Consider the following 14,208-nt stretch of genomic DNA (forward strand, 5'->3'; position numbering starts at 1 on the left):
TTTCACAGATGAGGGAAAGGATGCGGGCTCTGGTTGTGCCCAGGTCACTATACGGAGGTACCCAGCAGAAGTGGGGACACCGGCCGCCCGGGACGCACTTGCATACTTAGGGCCGTCACATGACCAGTCTCTTAGAGTATTGTAATACCTAAACACGATGGCAAAAACAAAAGTTGCTTTTATTCCCTGTAATTAAATCTAATCTGTTAATTGTCTTTCCTCTTGCGATGTTTTCATCTTAAGAGGTGACACGTTATTATTTTGTCTGCTTAATAATATTATTTACAAATTAATACTGTATATTTTACATTAGTGGAACATATAATTAGGCGTTTGATTTAATTTGTATTATTTATTCAGATAAAACAGAAAGCCTATCTGCAAGATTGATTTGACAAGGGGAGGTTGAGGAGTTGGTTTTAATTTAACACAGTTTTTTGAAGCTACCTGGCTCCGGGCTCACACAGGACGGTTTTACATAAGGTGCAGTTGAGATTTTGTTCACTGTATGTCTCTTCCCCCCAGCCACTTAATATAAAATGAGTATTTAAATATTAGGGCTTTCCTTTTTATTTTTACATATTTTGGGGTTATCTTCCATGCTTTTTTTCATCTCCAAATTCCTTTTTTCTACTCACTAGCCCCCCTCTCTGGTTCCTTTCCCCACCCCCAACTTTTGTTCTAGGTCCTTAGGGTTAAATTCAGCATGATTTTGTGTCTTTAATGCTGTGACAAGTGACCGCTAATTGGTTCTCACTTGAGCAAAGATATTACCATACTAATATTATTATTGGTAAGAAGAGGTAATTGATAACACCACCTGCCACTCTGGGGCAATCACGATGATAAATGTTTCCATCAACAGGAAATCTGTGCTTGGTGTACCACAGCCCAACGCAAACAGCATGTCAAGTGCCAATTATAAAGATGTTGCTTTTCTATTACATTGTGTGTGTGAGAGAGAGGTGGGGGAATGCTAGAAAATGTAGCCAAAATTTTTATTTCTGCTTTTTGAAAAATGTTTTATCCAAGCTTCTGTTCATCCACTGGAAGTTAACTTTCCCCCAGAAAAATTAAAAAGCTCGACTTAAATAAACCAGCACAAAGCTGACTGCCCTGCTCAGCTGGACCAGCTGCTCAGCGAGCTTTGCATTCAGAGTCATTGAGATCAACATGCCCGAATTTCTTTGCTAGGCGAGAGCCGTGCAAGCATCCCATTACACCTTGGTCCGGGTAGCTGGGCAGCCTGCAGCTTTACTCCGGAGGCACACGGGCGCCGGGCGTTTCAAGGTAGGACAGCACCGCCAGCACCCAGCAGCCTCTTCACACTCGGATGGGAAGGGCGCCCAAGTGCTTCTCCCCTGACCAAGGAACTTTCTCGCGTCTGGGCTGCCTGTGGCTGGGGAGGGGCCTTCAGCCAGTATGATTATATAAATAATGCCGGCGAGTTAAAACTTTGACTCCCTTGCCTATGGGGAGGCTCAAACGATTATTATTAGCTTGCATTAACAGATGCAGGCCTCAAAAGGCGAAATCAGCTATTGATAATTGCAAGAAGTATACAGCAGCTCCTGTATCGATCGGCGTGTCCCTTATTCCCCTGGTACGGGAGAGATAAGAAGACTCACTCTTTAGTGCAATATAATTTCTTTTGACCTATCTGCTTGCTACAGACTTATGATGAATAGCCGGAGTGGTTAAAGTCCTTTATCACGAAAGTTACCCCTTGATATAATATTGATTCTTTATAACTAGCTCCAAACACAAAAATCAAACTGTCCACTTGACCATCATCATCATCAATATCATCACAAAGCCTCCGGAATAAAGATCGGCTGCAGCCCGAAAACGCGCTCTGTAATCTTCCCAGCTAATCTTTATTTGCTGATGATGAAAAGCAAAAGGGCGGAAGGAGGGGCGGGATGTCGTTTGGACGAGCACCGTATTCATATGTGTACACGCATTAGGCCGCGGCGGGCGGCCTCCCGCGCCGGGGAGCCGGGGGCTGCAGGGCGGCCGGGCCGGGGCCGGGGGCGCGCTGGCCGGGGCGCGTGCACGCTGGGCGGCGAGGGCGCGCCGGGTGGGCTCGCGGGCGTGAGGCCGGCCGCCGGGCGCACATCAAAGGCCGCCCGAGCCCTTCGTGTGCATTCCCTCAATTAGCGGCGTTTCCTGCCCTCCCCGCCGCCCCGCCCGCGCCAGCTGGGGCCTCGGAGGGGGGGCGCCCCCGGCCGGCGCCCGTGGGCAGCGCGGGGAGCGAGGCTGGGGCCGAGGGTGCGGGAGGAGCGCGCTCCGGTCTCCTCCGCCCTGGCTCGGCCGGGGCCACGATCTGGCCTCTGCCGGCCGCGGTCCTCGGGGACCTGTGCGGGCACCGGGGCGTCTGCGCGGCACACACCAGGCCCAATCCCTTTCCGTCAGCACCCAGGTGTCCCGCACCAAACCGGGGGGACGTAGGCATGTAAAGGAATGGGGTCGGAGGCCGCCCGCAGCTCCCTAGAGAGCGGGCTGGGGGCCCTGCCTCACTAGCCCCTGGCCCTGAGGACGCGCCCCCCCCCCCGCCGGCCCCGCCCCGGGGCGGTCCCAGGCCTCGGGCCCGGCAGCCTCTCCCGCACCCCTGGGTGGGCGGGGCCGGCGGGGCGCCTTGAGCTGCAGGCGGGAGGCCTGGAGATCTGCTCACTCACCCCTGCCTCCCACGTCGTCTTCCCACCTTGGTGGGTCATGGACCGTCCTCCACGCCCACTCCCGGGCTCCAGCTCCTTAGAGGACAGCTGTTCGGTCCCCTGGAACCTTGTAGGGGCTACTTGGCCCACCGCCGGGCTAGGGGTTGGGGTGGCCTAGAGTAAAACCTAGGACAGACTTCGCATCCCGGAGCCCCCACCAGTGCTCCAAGAGGTGGGCGATTGGGTGGGGCGGATCCAAGGCCGTGAGTGTGTGTGGGTGGGTGGGGGGGCTTTGGACATTCCAGGCTAGTGGAGTTCCCCAGGGCCTTTCCATTGGTGGGGGAGGGCTGGGGAAGGGGGACCTGGGCAGGAAGCTTGGTGTCAGGGTCTTTTCTCCCAGCCCCTCAGTGTCCCTAACACAAGCATGGCGTGGAGTTCTGAGCCTCTGCGCCTAAACAGCGCCCCCTTAGCTGAGTGCGCACCCCCACACTTCCTGAGTGTTCCAGAGGTTCTAGAAAGCATGCACAGTTCTGACACCACCGCCCTCTTGGCTTTCTTCACAGATGTCACCTGCTTTGGCTCTCAGCTCTGCAGAACATAGGGATGAATTTCTGCAGAAAGCAGGGCTGTGGGAAAGGCCTCAAAGGAGGCCACGGGGGAGGCCAGGAAGGAGGACCAGGAAGGAGGCCACGGGGGAGGGCCGGGGAGGGCTGGGAGAGCCTGCACTCACTCAAGGGCCCAGCACCTCCACTGTGACCTAATGGCTGGGCTCTGAGGGGGCAGGCTCTAGTCCTTGACCCGGAGAACCAAGCGTGGGAGGTGGAGAGGAGAGCCATGGGAATCTGTATCTCCAGGAACAGAGTGACCTCAAGGTAGCAACCCGTCAAGTGAATACGCACCTGTCTCCACGAGGCCTACTTGGGGAGCACTAGTAGTGCTCCTCTGGTGGGTGCACAGGGCATGGGGCAATCGGTTGCTCTCTCTACTTGGGTCCTGCAGGGAAAAGAAATGCCCATTTGCAGAACTTAAGGGCTTCACCTGCCGCCTGAGGTAGTCGGCATTTGTATGCCTCTTGTCTTGTGTGCTGGCCACTGCAGGGAAGTGTTGATTAATAACATATTCTGTGCCTCGGACAATATATGGTTGATTCATCAGCACTTTTCTGTTTGAATTTTTAAAAATGGGGCTGCGGGTATGGCTCAATGGTACTCCCCTAGCTGGTGGAAGACCCAGAGTTCAGTTCCTATCACCAAAAATAAACACATAAATATAAATAAAGCTCAGCACCTTCATGAAATTGTCAAAGGACAGAAGTCACAAGACAAGACAATTTAAGCCAGGCATGGTCGCCCATGCTTGTAATTCCAGTACTTGGGAGGCTGAGACAGTAGGACCGCAGGTTGGCGACCAGCCTCAGCAACTTAGACTCAGGTTCAAAATTTAAAAGATAAAATAAAATAGGGTTGGGATGTGGCTCAGAGGTAGGATGCCCCTGGGTTCAATTCCCAGAAACACACACACACACACACACACGACAATTTAAGTGGCCAGTTCTTTGCACACTGTAAAGCCAGCCGGCACTGTGCAGTATGTACCCACTGTAGAGGGCCAGGCTGTCCTGCCTCGCTGGCACACACCTGCTCTTGTTTCTTCAGGAGTAGGAAGTGTTTGCTGCTGCAGTGAGCTGCTAGAAGGCCACAGTGTTGTTTTATGATCCCCATCTTACTGGGAAGGGACCACTCTGCCCTTCCTTGGTGGCTTGGGCAGCAGGGTCTGGGCAGCAGCTGTGTGGGGTATGATTGCAGCACGTTTTATTTTATTTTATTTTTGCAGTACTGGGGATGGAACCCAGGGGCATTCTATCTCTGAGCTACACCCCCAGCACTATTTTTTATTCTTTATTTTGAAACAGGGTCTCGTTGAGTTGCAGAGGGCCTCACTAAGTAGCTGAGGCTGTCCGCGAACCTGGATCCTCCTGTCTCAGCCTCCCTAATGCTGGGATTACAGGTGTGCACCACCACGCCGGCTTGTTTGCAGCACTTCTAGGTAAAGGCGTCCAGAGCTCAGATGTGAGGATGGGAAGGAGAGCGCGGTGTTAAGGGCAGTCATGGTCAGAGGGAAGGCTTAGTCACGTGTCAGGAACGCCTGTGGAGAGCTTTGGTCTGGGAGCTCAGGGAGAGGAAGTGGGGAGGGAGGTGGCAGCCAGGGGCCTGGGGAGGCGGAAGGGGAGGCCAGGGGCCACCACACTTGGAGCGGTGGGTGAGCACCATGTAAGACTGTGCCTGAGGGTGCTGGCGGGAAGCGGTTCCAGGTTCAGCCCATCAGGACTCCCTCTCTGAGGCCGGGACAGCTTTTTCTGGGAGCAAGCTCTGCGTGCTCCAGGCACTGCTTGGAGCAGGGTGTTGGCCGAGAGGGGCTCTAAGGCCTTTGGCAACTGACTCATGGGACCAAGTCCTTCTTATGGTGAATTTGAGGAGGCTGTGGTCCCTGCTCAAGTGAACTGCGGTGACTGCCTCTCCTCCTCCGGCCAGATCTCTCTCAGAGAGACCCCTTAGAGACCACTGCAGCCATGACCTGGTGAGGTGCTGCCAGGAGTCCTTGCCGAGCCTTGGCAGATTCAGCTCACACCCCGGGCTTCCGCTGCAGCTCAGGACACACAACTCCATCTTCTGTAGGGGACAGCAGAGCCGGGAGGGCCTGCGTGTGTGCGGGTGACGCACACGGCCTCTGTCAATTCCTCACGCTGTGGTCCTGGGCGGACCCACAGCTAGTGCCCTATGCTGCGTGAAGGCGCCCCAAGTCCTGACCTCAGCATTCAGTCCGTGTCTGGGTGCACCTGTCGCAGCCCGGTGCAGTCAGGCCTCTTGCCTGTTCCCCCAGGTCTCCATCTTCCAGCCGTGCTCACCCTTCACAGGAGCACTGCCCTGATCAGGGGTGTTGGCAACGCCATTTTTGTCTTCGAGAGCAGAGTGAGAGGGAAGCTTGGCCTGTCACGGCGAGCACGCGTTCCCACAGGGCTGTTTCCCTGCCTGCTTCCCTCGCTGACCATCGCCCTCCTCGGCCATGAGCAGGGAGGTTGGCCCTGCCCCTCCTGCACCGGGGCCACTGTTGCCTGGCTCCTGGCCGGAGCCCGTTCCTCCTGCAGACAGTGTGCCTGGGCTCTTGTTCTGACTCCTGCTGCCTTGCACCTTCTCGGGGGCATCTTTCCGGCTCCTGAGCATCATTTTTACCTGGGGTAACCCCTGGTTTCATTCCCAGGATGGATTTCTGATCCAGTCTACATTTTTCCTGGAGGAAGCATTCCACGGGAATGTGGCCACCCAACGCCTTCACGCACACCTGGGCAGCACCACGCTGTGCCCACGCCTCGCTCTGAGGTTCACAAGAACCTCTCCTTGCTGAGGAGGGGGGTCGGGAAAGTGGCCGCCCACCTGCGCTTCCCTCTCTGCGCGTGCTGCCGGGGCCCCTGTGTGGACGGAGGCTCTCCAGCTCACCATCCTGTTTTCCCCTAATGTCTCCCGACAGCCCTTTCACTCAGAGTAAAACGAAACGGCAGCACTCATCGCGGCCTCTGTTTTCTGCCAGGGAGGGACGGCGTCTTTCCGCAGGCCCGCGGCCCGCGCCGGCCTTCTGATGTCAGCGTGCGCTTGGGCGTCACACGGCCGCGGCAGTCGGGGTTGTACCCGTGTCCTGGCCGCAGTCACGGCCGCCATGTGAGTTGGCCGACTGTCCTGGGTCTGTAGACGGAGGACAGAACTGTAGGGAGAAGGCGTGTGAGCCCTGTGCGGAGGCAGAGTGCAGGGTCTGCCCATAGCGTCTTCTCCACGTGTTGCTCACGGTTGATGTCTACGGACCCACACGTGTACAGAACCACACACGGTTTCATGAAACATATCTGTATTATACATGTATATCTATGCCATGCATTCCCAGGGAGTGCCATCTTCTACCTTTATGAGTGTATAATGTATGTATATTTAAAGCATTATATATGTATGTATATGCATCTGTATTTTAATGCTCTGATATAGTTATTAAAGTATGGTGTTTGTATAACTGCATGTTGTACTTTTTTGTGTGTGGTATTAGGGATTGATCACAGAGGTAGTTTATTTCTGAGCTACACTCCGAGTCCTATTTTATTTTGAAATAGGAGATGTCCGAGTTGCTGAGGCTGGCTTTGACTCTGCAAACCTCCTGTCTCAGCTGGCCAAGTGCTGGCATTGCCGGCGAGCACCACCATTCCCAGCTCAGGTTCTTACATGATGCACGTGCAGGTCGCAAGAAGTAAAGCAGACTATAATACCGTGACCACATTTTCTTTTTGCAGTGCTGGGAATGGAACCCAAGGGCATTCTACCTCTGACCCCACTCCCTGTCCTTGTTTAAAAAATTCTTTATTTTGAAACTGGGTCTCACTAAGTTGCAGAGGGCCTTACAAAGTAGCTGAGGCTGGCTGTGAACCTGTGATTCTCCTGTCTCACCCTCCCAAGGACTGGGATTACAAGCATGCACCACCATGCCTGGCTTGACCACATCTTCTAAAAAGAGAACTTATTTCACCCAAGAAGAAAAATGTCATGCCAGATATATATATTTAAAGTGCTATTTAAAATGTCAGAAGGTGAATGTAAATTAGGGAGGTATTATATTGGTACTAGAATACTCTGAAAACATTCTTGCAGAGCCTGGTTAAGATCAGTGTGTGTGTGTGTGTGTGTGTGTGTGTGTGTGTGTGTGTGTGTGTACTGGGGAATTGCTCCAGGGAGCATTCTACCTCTTAGCTACACTCCCGGTCTTGCCTCCCAGGTACTGGGGTTACAGGCAGGTGCTGCCACACCCGGCTTAAAGGTCAGTTGTTCTGCAGTTTCGATCTGCTGGACATCCACAGAGAAGATGGAGGTGGTCTTCTCTAACTCCACATCAGCTGTGGAGATGAGCACCCACGGAACCCGAAGAACCAGTGTTCCCTTGTCTTCTTTGCTGAGGTGAAATTCACAAAACAGAATGAGCTGCATTAAAGAGAGCAGTTCACCGCCTTCGCCACTGCCACGGTGTCGTGCAACGGCCAGCTCGACCCCGTTCCCAAACATCCCCTTCTCCAGAAGGAGCCCACCTGCCACCCTGGGCCCAGCAGTCTGTTTCCCTCTCCTCCAGGTATGTTAGGTGCTATTTTGCTTTGCTTCTTCACTGTCGCAATGGGGTCTTGCTGTCTTCCCCAGCTGGCTGTTCTCCCTCCTGGGTCCCCTGTGTGCCAGGACTACATGTGCTGCCACTGCACCTGGACCAACCAACCACTTCTCACCTGAAGGTTCCCGTGCCCAGGCTGAGTGACCTGGGTAGATACACTGCACATGATCATCATCTGGAGTCAATCCCCAGTTCTGGAAAAAAAGAACCTGCTTTGTCACCAAGAACCCTTTAGCAGGCAGGTACGCAGGAAGTGGGGCTCACCTGTGCTTGCAGGTGTAGGAAAACAAGCTTGATTTAAGGGGATGAGGCTGTGTTGCACGCTGCTGACCACAAGTGGCGGGGAAGCATCCTGGACCTCGTGTGTAGTCAGGGCAGGTCAGGAGATGGTGCAGGGAGAGGCGGAGGTCGGCTCTGTGAGTTCTGGCATGGGTCACTTCTGAGAAGGGACTGGGCGTGGCTTGGTGTTGGGCCTGGGGACTATGGGAATGTTAGGTGGACAGCTTGCAGGTGGGGCTGCTAGGAGATGGCCTCAGGTGCAGGGACAGCCCTGGACCTGGCCTTTGCCCAGGAATGTCCCGAGCCTGGGGCCGTGTCTAGTGGGGTGGGCTCCCGAGAAGGAGGTGCTCGCTGGCCTGGAGCGGAGCCCGCTGTAGACTTGTGTGCTGGTGTGGCCAGGGCAGCGGGGACTGCCCCACCAACGCTGTTGCCCTTTTAGATCAAGCCTCCTCTGTCCCAGTTTCTTTGCAAGATTTCTATTTCCAGAATTATTTAACAGCATTTACATTTTATCATTTTACCTCTTTACTTACATTTTTCCTAAGTTGACCAAATATTAGGGTTTTTAACCAGTCTCAGAATACAGGCATGCTTTCAAAGATAAAAATGGCAAATGCAATGTTTTTATAGAAGACTCAAACATTTGATAAATGTAAACAGCAGTGGAGGAAAGATGACGGAAACAGCTGGACGTGGTGGCACACACCTGTAACCCCAGTACTTGGGAAGTCAAGACAGGAGGATCACAGGTTTGAGGCCAGCCTCAGTAACTTAGTGAGGCCTTCTGCAATTACTAAGACCCTGTTTCAAAATAAAAAAATAAAATAGGGCTGGGAGTGTAGCTTCAAGGTAGAACGCTTCTGGGTTCAACCCCCAACACCACATGTGTGTACACACACACACACACACACACACACACACACACACAACTATAACAGGAACTCTCAGTCTGGTGAGGTAATGTGAAATGAGCATGTGTGCCTTCATTTCAAGCCAGCGATTTCTAAGAATTCTGTTATGATGAGCCACAGAGTTTTGAAATTTTAAGAAATTATACTGCTTAGAAAACATGCACTCATTTGAAAATCCGTTTCAAAGCACTATCAGAGGCAGACTAAGAGCGGCAAGCCCTTCGCTGGAGGAAACCAGCCCTGCTGCTGACGTGGACCGGGCCTTGCCTCTCAGAAACTCATTCCTGTGTGGGGGATCGTGGAGGGTGGGTTCAGCGCTGTGTTGTGTAGCAATCAACATAGGACAGAAGACACGGAGGAAATGGTAGGGAACCCTTCCATTTCAAGAAGAGGCTGCTTGATGACGTGGCTGGACAACATGACAAGCCCTTGTCTCAATGGCACAGAGCTGTGGGGTGAGAGTGAGGGTGTATCTGTGTGGACACGTGTGAGCACAGGTGAGCGCACATGCGTGGACACGTGTGAGCATGTGTGAGTGCACGTGTGTGGATGTGCATGAGCAGGTGCATAAGAATTCACATGTGTGGAAGCATGTGTGAGTGTGAGTGCTCACGTGTGGACAAGTGTGAGCATGCTTGAGCACACTGCGTGGACACACATGGCATGTGTGTACGAGTTCGTGCGTGTGGAAGCATGTGCGTAGTTGTGGGTGAGCACGTAGCATAAGTGCATGTGTGTGAACGCAGATGAGCCTGTGTGCACTCATGTGCGTGAGCACCCACACCTGTGTGCGTTGGGCACCGTGACAGTGGTGGGACCAGCCAGAGCTCTGAGGTGGAAGCTCGAGTCCAGCAGGGAAGTGTCTCCAAGTTAGGAAGCAGCTCTGGGAAAGCTCGATGTGATGCCCGTAACCCCAGTACTTGGGAGGCTGAGATAGGGGAATCGTAGGTGTGAGGTCAGCCTCAGCAACTTAGCGCAACCCTGTTAGAATAGAACAGGACAGGATAGAATAGAATGGGATGGGATGGGCTGGGAGTGTAGCTCAGAAGTAGAATGCCTCATGTTCAATCCCAGTACTGGGGAAAAAAAAAAACCAAAAAAAGCACATTTGTAATACCAGTTGATCAGAGGTAACCAAGGTTACTCGATGTTTACAAGGATTTTTTTCCCCTTAAATTTCAGTTTCGGGTGAATTATATAAAGTGAGGATTTAAATTTTTATTCTTGCATATGAAGCTTCCATTTGTAACAGTGAAAGGGAAACTTTTTATTATAATAGGAACCCAATTCTTTTATTCTTTATTTTGAAAAAGGGTCTGAGTTGCTCTTACTCTTCCTGCCGGAGGAAGAGTAGCTCACACACTTTCAGGTCTTGTGTCTTCTTGTAGGGGGAGAAGCAAGAGGAGAAAAGGGAAGCACCCGTGTGAATAGGATTTTGCCTAGTCGACCTTCTGCCACCGCTTGTGTGAATGGGACCAGCGCGGCTTTCAGTTCCCTCCCACCCACCAGCGTTTCTGCTGTTTGCTGGCCTCCAGGGAGACATGAGGGGCCTGGGCGTCACCAGCGCAACCACTTCCCGTGCGGAGCGGAGGCCGTGCTGTCCGTCGACCCCGCTGAGCCCCCTCTGGTCCTGTGGGCCGTGCGTCCTGCCAAGGAACACTGTGATTTCTGCACGTTTAGACAAAGTGCGCAGAACTGAGCAAGGTAGAGGCTGCGTGGGCAAGCAGGATTTGAAAAGAGAAACGACTTTGACTAGTCCCCGAGCAGTGGACACGCACAGTACTTCACACTAACGTGCCTACTGCAGGAGTTAGAGACGCTGCTCCCCCTGAGAGGCCTTTTCTGGTTCCAAAGAAGGTGGGGTTCCGTGTGAGTTTAAAAACTTAGGGCTCGACAGTTTGAACCCATGTCGTACTTTATTGTCCGATTAAGCTGTGTTTCCTGCCCTACGTTGAACTCTCAGATTCGTTTTCTGATTGAAAAATAAGGCAAACGTTGTGTAAGCTTCTGACCCGCTGTCCTTGCACACGGGCTATCTTCAAATGAAGACAGCCCGGTACTTGAAGCGGGCCCTGTGGCCCTTAGGCTTGAACAACACGCGGGAAAGGCCCTGTGTGTGAGTCCGCACCTGGCCCCAGCAAGCGCAGGAGGAAGGCGACTCCTCAAAAGACACGGAGACCCATGGGGACAGCGGGGGGCGGGAGAAGCCCAGGAAAACAGAGGGGGGCACGAAAACAGAAAGATGGGGGAGTGGAGCAGTGGCCATAGGCAGCGCTGGCCATGTGGCCTGAGCTCACTCACCCTATTTCAGCTCGCCTAACCGCCGTTTTGTTTTGTTTGTTTGTTTGTTTTGTGATACTGGGGGTGGAACCCAGGGGCATTCTACCTCTGAGCTACACCCCTAGCCCTATTTTTTAATTCTTTATTTTGAAAAAGGGCCTCACTGAGTTGCAGAGGGCCTCATTAAATAGCGGAGGCTGTCCCTGAACCGTGATCCTTCTGTCTCAGCCTCCTGAATGCTGGGATTACAACATGCCCACCACACACGGCTCCCTAACCGCCTTCTTATCTCACAGATATTTGAAGAAGAGACCAATGTGGTGCGTTTTTATGAAAAGATTTCATTAACTCGTGTTTTCTGTAGGATACAGACCCTGGTTATTCACTTTTTGGTGGATTTCTTTAGTCTCTAAACTTTTGAAAGGCAAGCAATTACCCTTCTACCCAAGGGGAGGGCCCAGGCAAGGCAGATAAATGAAAAGTTGCTCACTGACATACACACCAATATCCCTTAATCCCAATCCTTGTTTCCCCAAGTAACACTACACGATAGATGAGAAAACCTCACCGTGTGTACACGTGCAGAGACAAGTAGAAATGCTAAAGTAATGATTCTTTGATTGAAACCCACATCCCACATTTATTCCAAAAGCAGAACAGAATTTATTTTGCCTGCATTTCTGCCTTCTCATGTAATTTGTTCTTTTGTTTTGCTTCTCTTGTCGGTTTTGCTTTTCAGATATCAGATATGAGGCCAATTTAAATGCACGATTCATAATACGATACAAAGACCAGGTAAATTTTACAATGCACACATAGGCTTTGTGGAAGCTCTTTGCATTTTTTTTTGTGTTTAAGAACTGAGTTGCCACCAAACTTTGGCATATTTGGACGATTACTTTAAAAGTAATTGGAGTGATAACTAATTACTGGGCCCCGAGCGAGGCGCTCCTGGGTAGAGCACAGCTTCCATTGTTACCCGCCAATGGTGCTCGCGGGGCCCACGCGTGCCTGGATACACGTTTCTTGCTGAGGACTGGCATGATAATTCATATTGGAATTAGTTGGAATTGTTTTCCTCCTAGTCACGTGACACTTGATTTTACAAGGACTTTATAAACACAAACATATTAACTACTTTTATTCTACGTTAGACGCACATTTCAGTCCTGTCAATGCGAAGAGATAATTTAGTTGCTATTATTTTGTCACAATGCACCAATTTCAAAGAGAATTAAAATAATATCACATGGTGATTTTTTAAAAAAATTCCACCAAACCTTAAATGTATTTGCTCTAAGATTCAGCCCATGGGTTCTTTAAGCCTCTATTTGCTTCTGGGTTGATGTCGCCAACTCGGCGATTCTCCCGCTAATGCACTCAACCTGTCCCCTAGCCTCAGTCCCCACTTGGCAGCTTTCAGAAGCCAATCGATGGCGTGGATGTCATGTTCGCGGGAAATGCCAGGGGCTGGGCTGCACCTGGCTGCCCTGGTGGGCGAGGGGAGACTGGCCTCCACCCTGGAACGGTGCTTCTTCCTCTGGAGTCCGCTGCTGGATGACGGGCCTGCGCTGACCGGGGCATGGCGCCCGGCCTGGAGGCATTCGGCACCAGGCACACCTGCCTCTCAGTGAGCCGGGAGCCTGCACCTGGGATGCTGTGTGGCTCCTTGGCCCAGGTCACACCTGGACCTCTTTCCTGAGGACGCAGCGAGGGTGGGGCTTTTGGGCAAACTGGAAGGTGCTTGCTCCATAGGAGTCACAGCCCCAGGGTGGGGAGACCCAAAGTGCACACTGGGTCCTAAGCTCAGGCACGATCATGTCGCGGGTGAGTAGCCTCCCGCGCGTGGCACTGGTGGATGTGGACCCTTCTTCCGGGCAGGACACACCGCCCTGCCTGAGCTAGCCCAGCTGTCCTCCCCTGCTCCCCTGCTCTTGCCCCCAGCTTGCTGCAAGGTCCCCGAGACACGGGGAGCCGGCTGATGACGTGGATTAATGCATTTGTGCAGAAGTCTCCGTCTCTTGCGAAGGAGACTTGATTTTGAAAACTGGATGGTGAGGTTTTCCTAAATGTCAGGAACAGGCAATTGAAGGTGTGGGGGCAGGCGAGCGTGCTTCATTTTGGAAGGCCTCGTGGGGGTTGAGAGCCATGCAGGGGGGGTTAAGAGTGCTTATTTATTTATTGTGGTACTGGGTATGGAATCCAGGGGCTTTCTACCTCCAAGCTACAGCCCCAACCCTACTTTTTATTCTTTATTTTGAAACAGGGTCTCACTGAGTTGCAGAGGGCCTCACTAAGCAGCTGAGGCTGTCCGTGAACCGCGATCCTCCTGTCGCAGCCTCCCAATTCTGGGGTTATTCACTTAGTTTTTAGTGGAGATTGTTGTTCAGTTAAATGCAAAGGCAAGCAATCAGCTAGATGCCAGGGAGGAGGAGCCCCTCCCCGCCACCCCACTGGACGCCAGAGGGGTCGTTCCTTGCTGCTTTGCTTCATAACTCAAAGAGCAAGAGACAGAAACGGGCTTTTTATAGTTGAGACTGGGTTTAGTGTTTTTTCTATAAAATAATTTCCACAAATTTGGCTTCTCCACCTCTGTCTGATATGAGACCTGGCTAGGATTCAGTTTTGGGGTGTAACGCAGAGCCTCTGGCCGGCGGACCCTCCTGGGCTTCCTTCTGCTGCGTGAGCTGCCTGCCCTTCCGTCGCACGGCTCTCCCCGCTGCTCTGGCACCCCTGTGACCCACACTCGGAGCAGCGCTCTGTCCTCGGAGCTGCGCTGTGGGCCCTTGGCTCCCAGGGCGGGCAGATGTGTGCCTCGGAGGTGGGCGCAGCAGGGCCTTCTCCCCTGGGCATCCCCAGGCAGGCGGCTTGGGGTCCTTTCTGCATCCTCT

The sequence above is a fragment of the Muscardinus avellanarius genome (assembly GCF_963383645.1).
Source record: "Muscardinus avellanarius genome assembly, chromosome: 17".
In the NCBI taxonomy this organism is placed as follows: Eukaryota; Metazoa; Chordata; class Mammalia; order Rodentia; family Gliridae; genus Muscardinus; species Muscardinus avellanarius.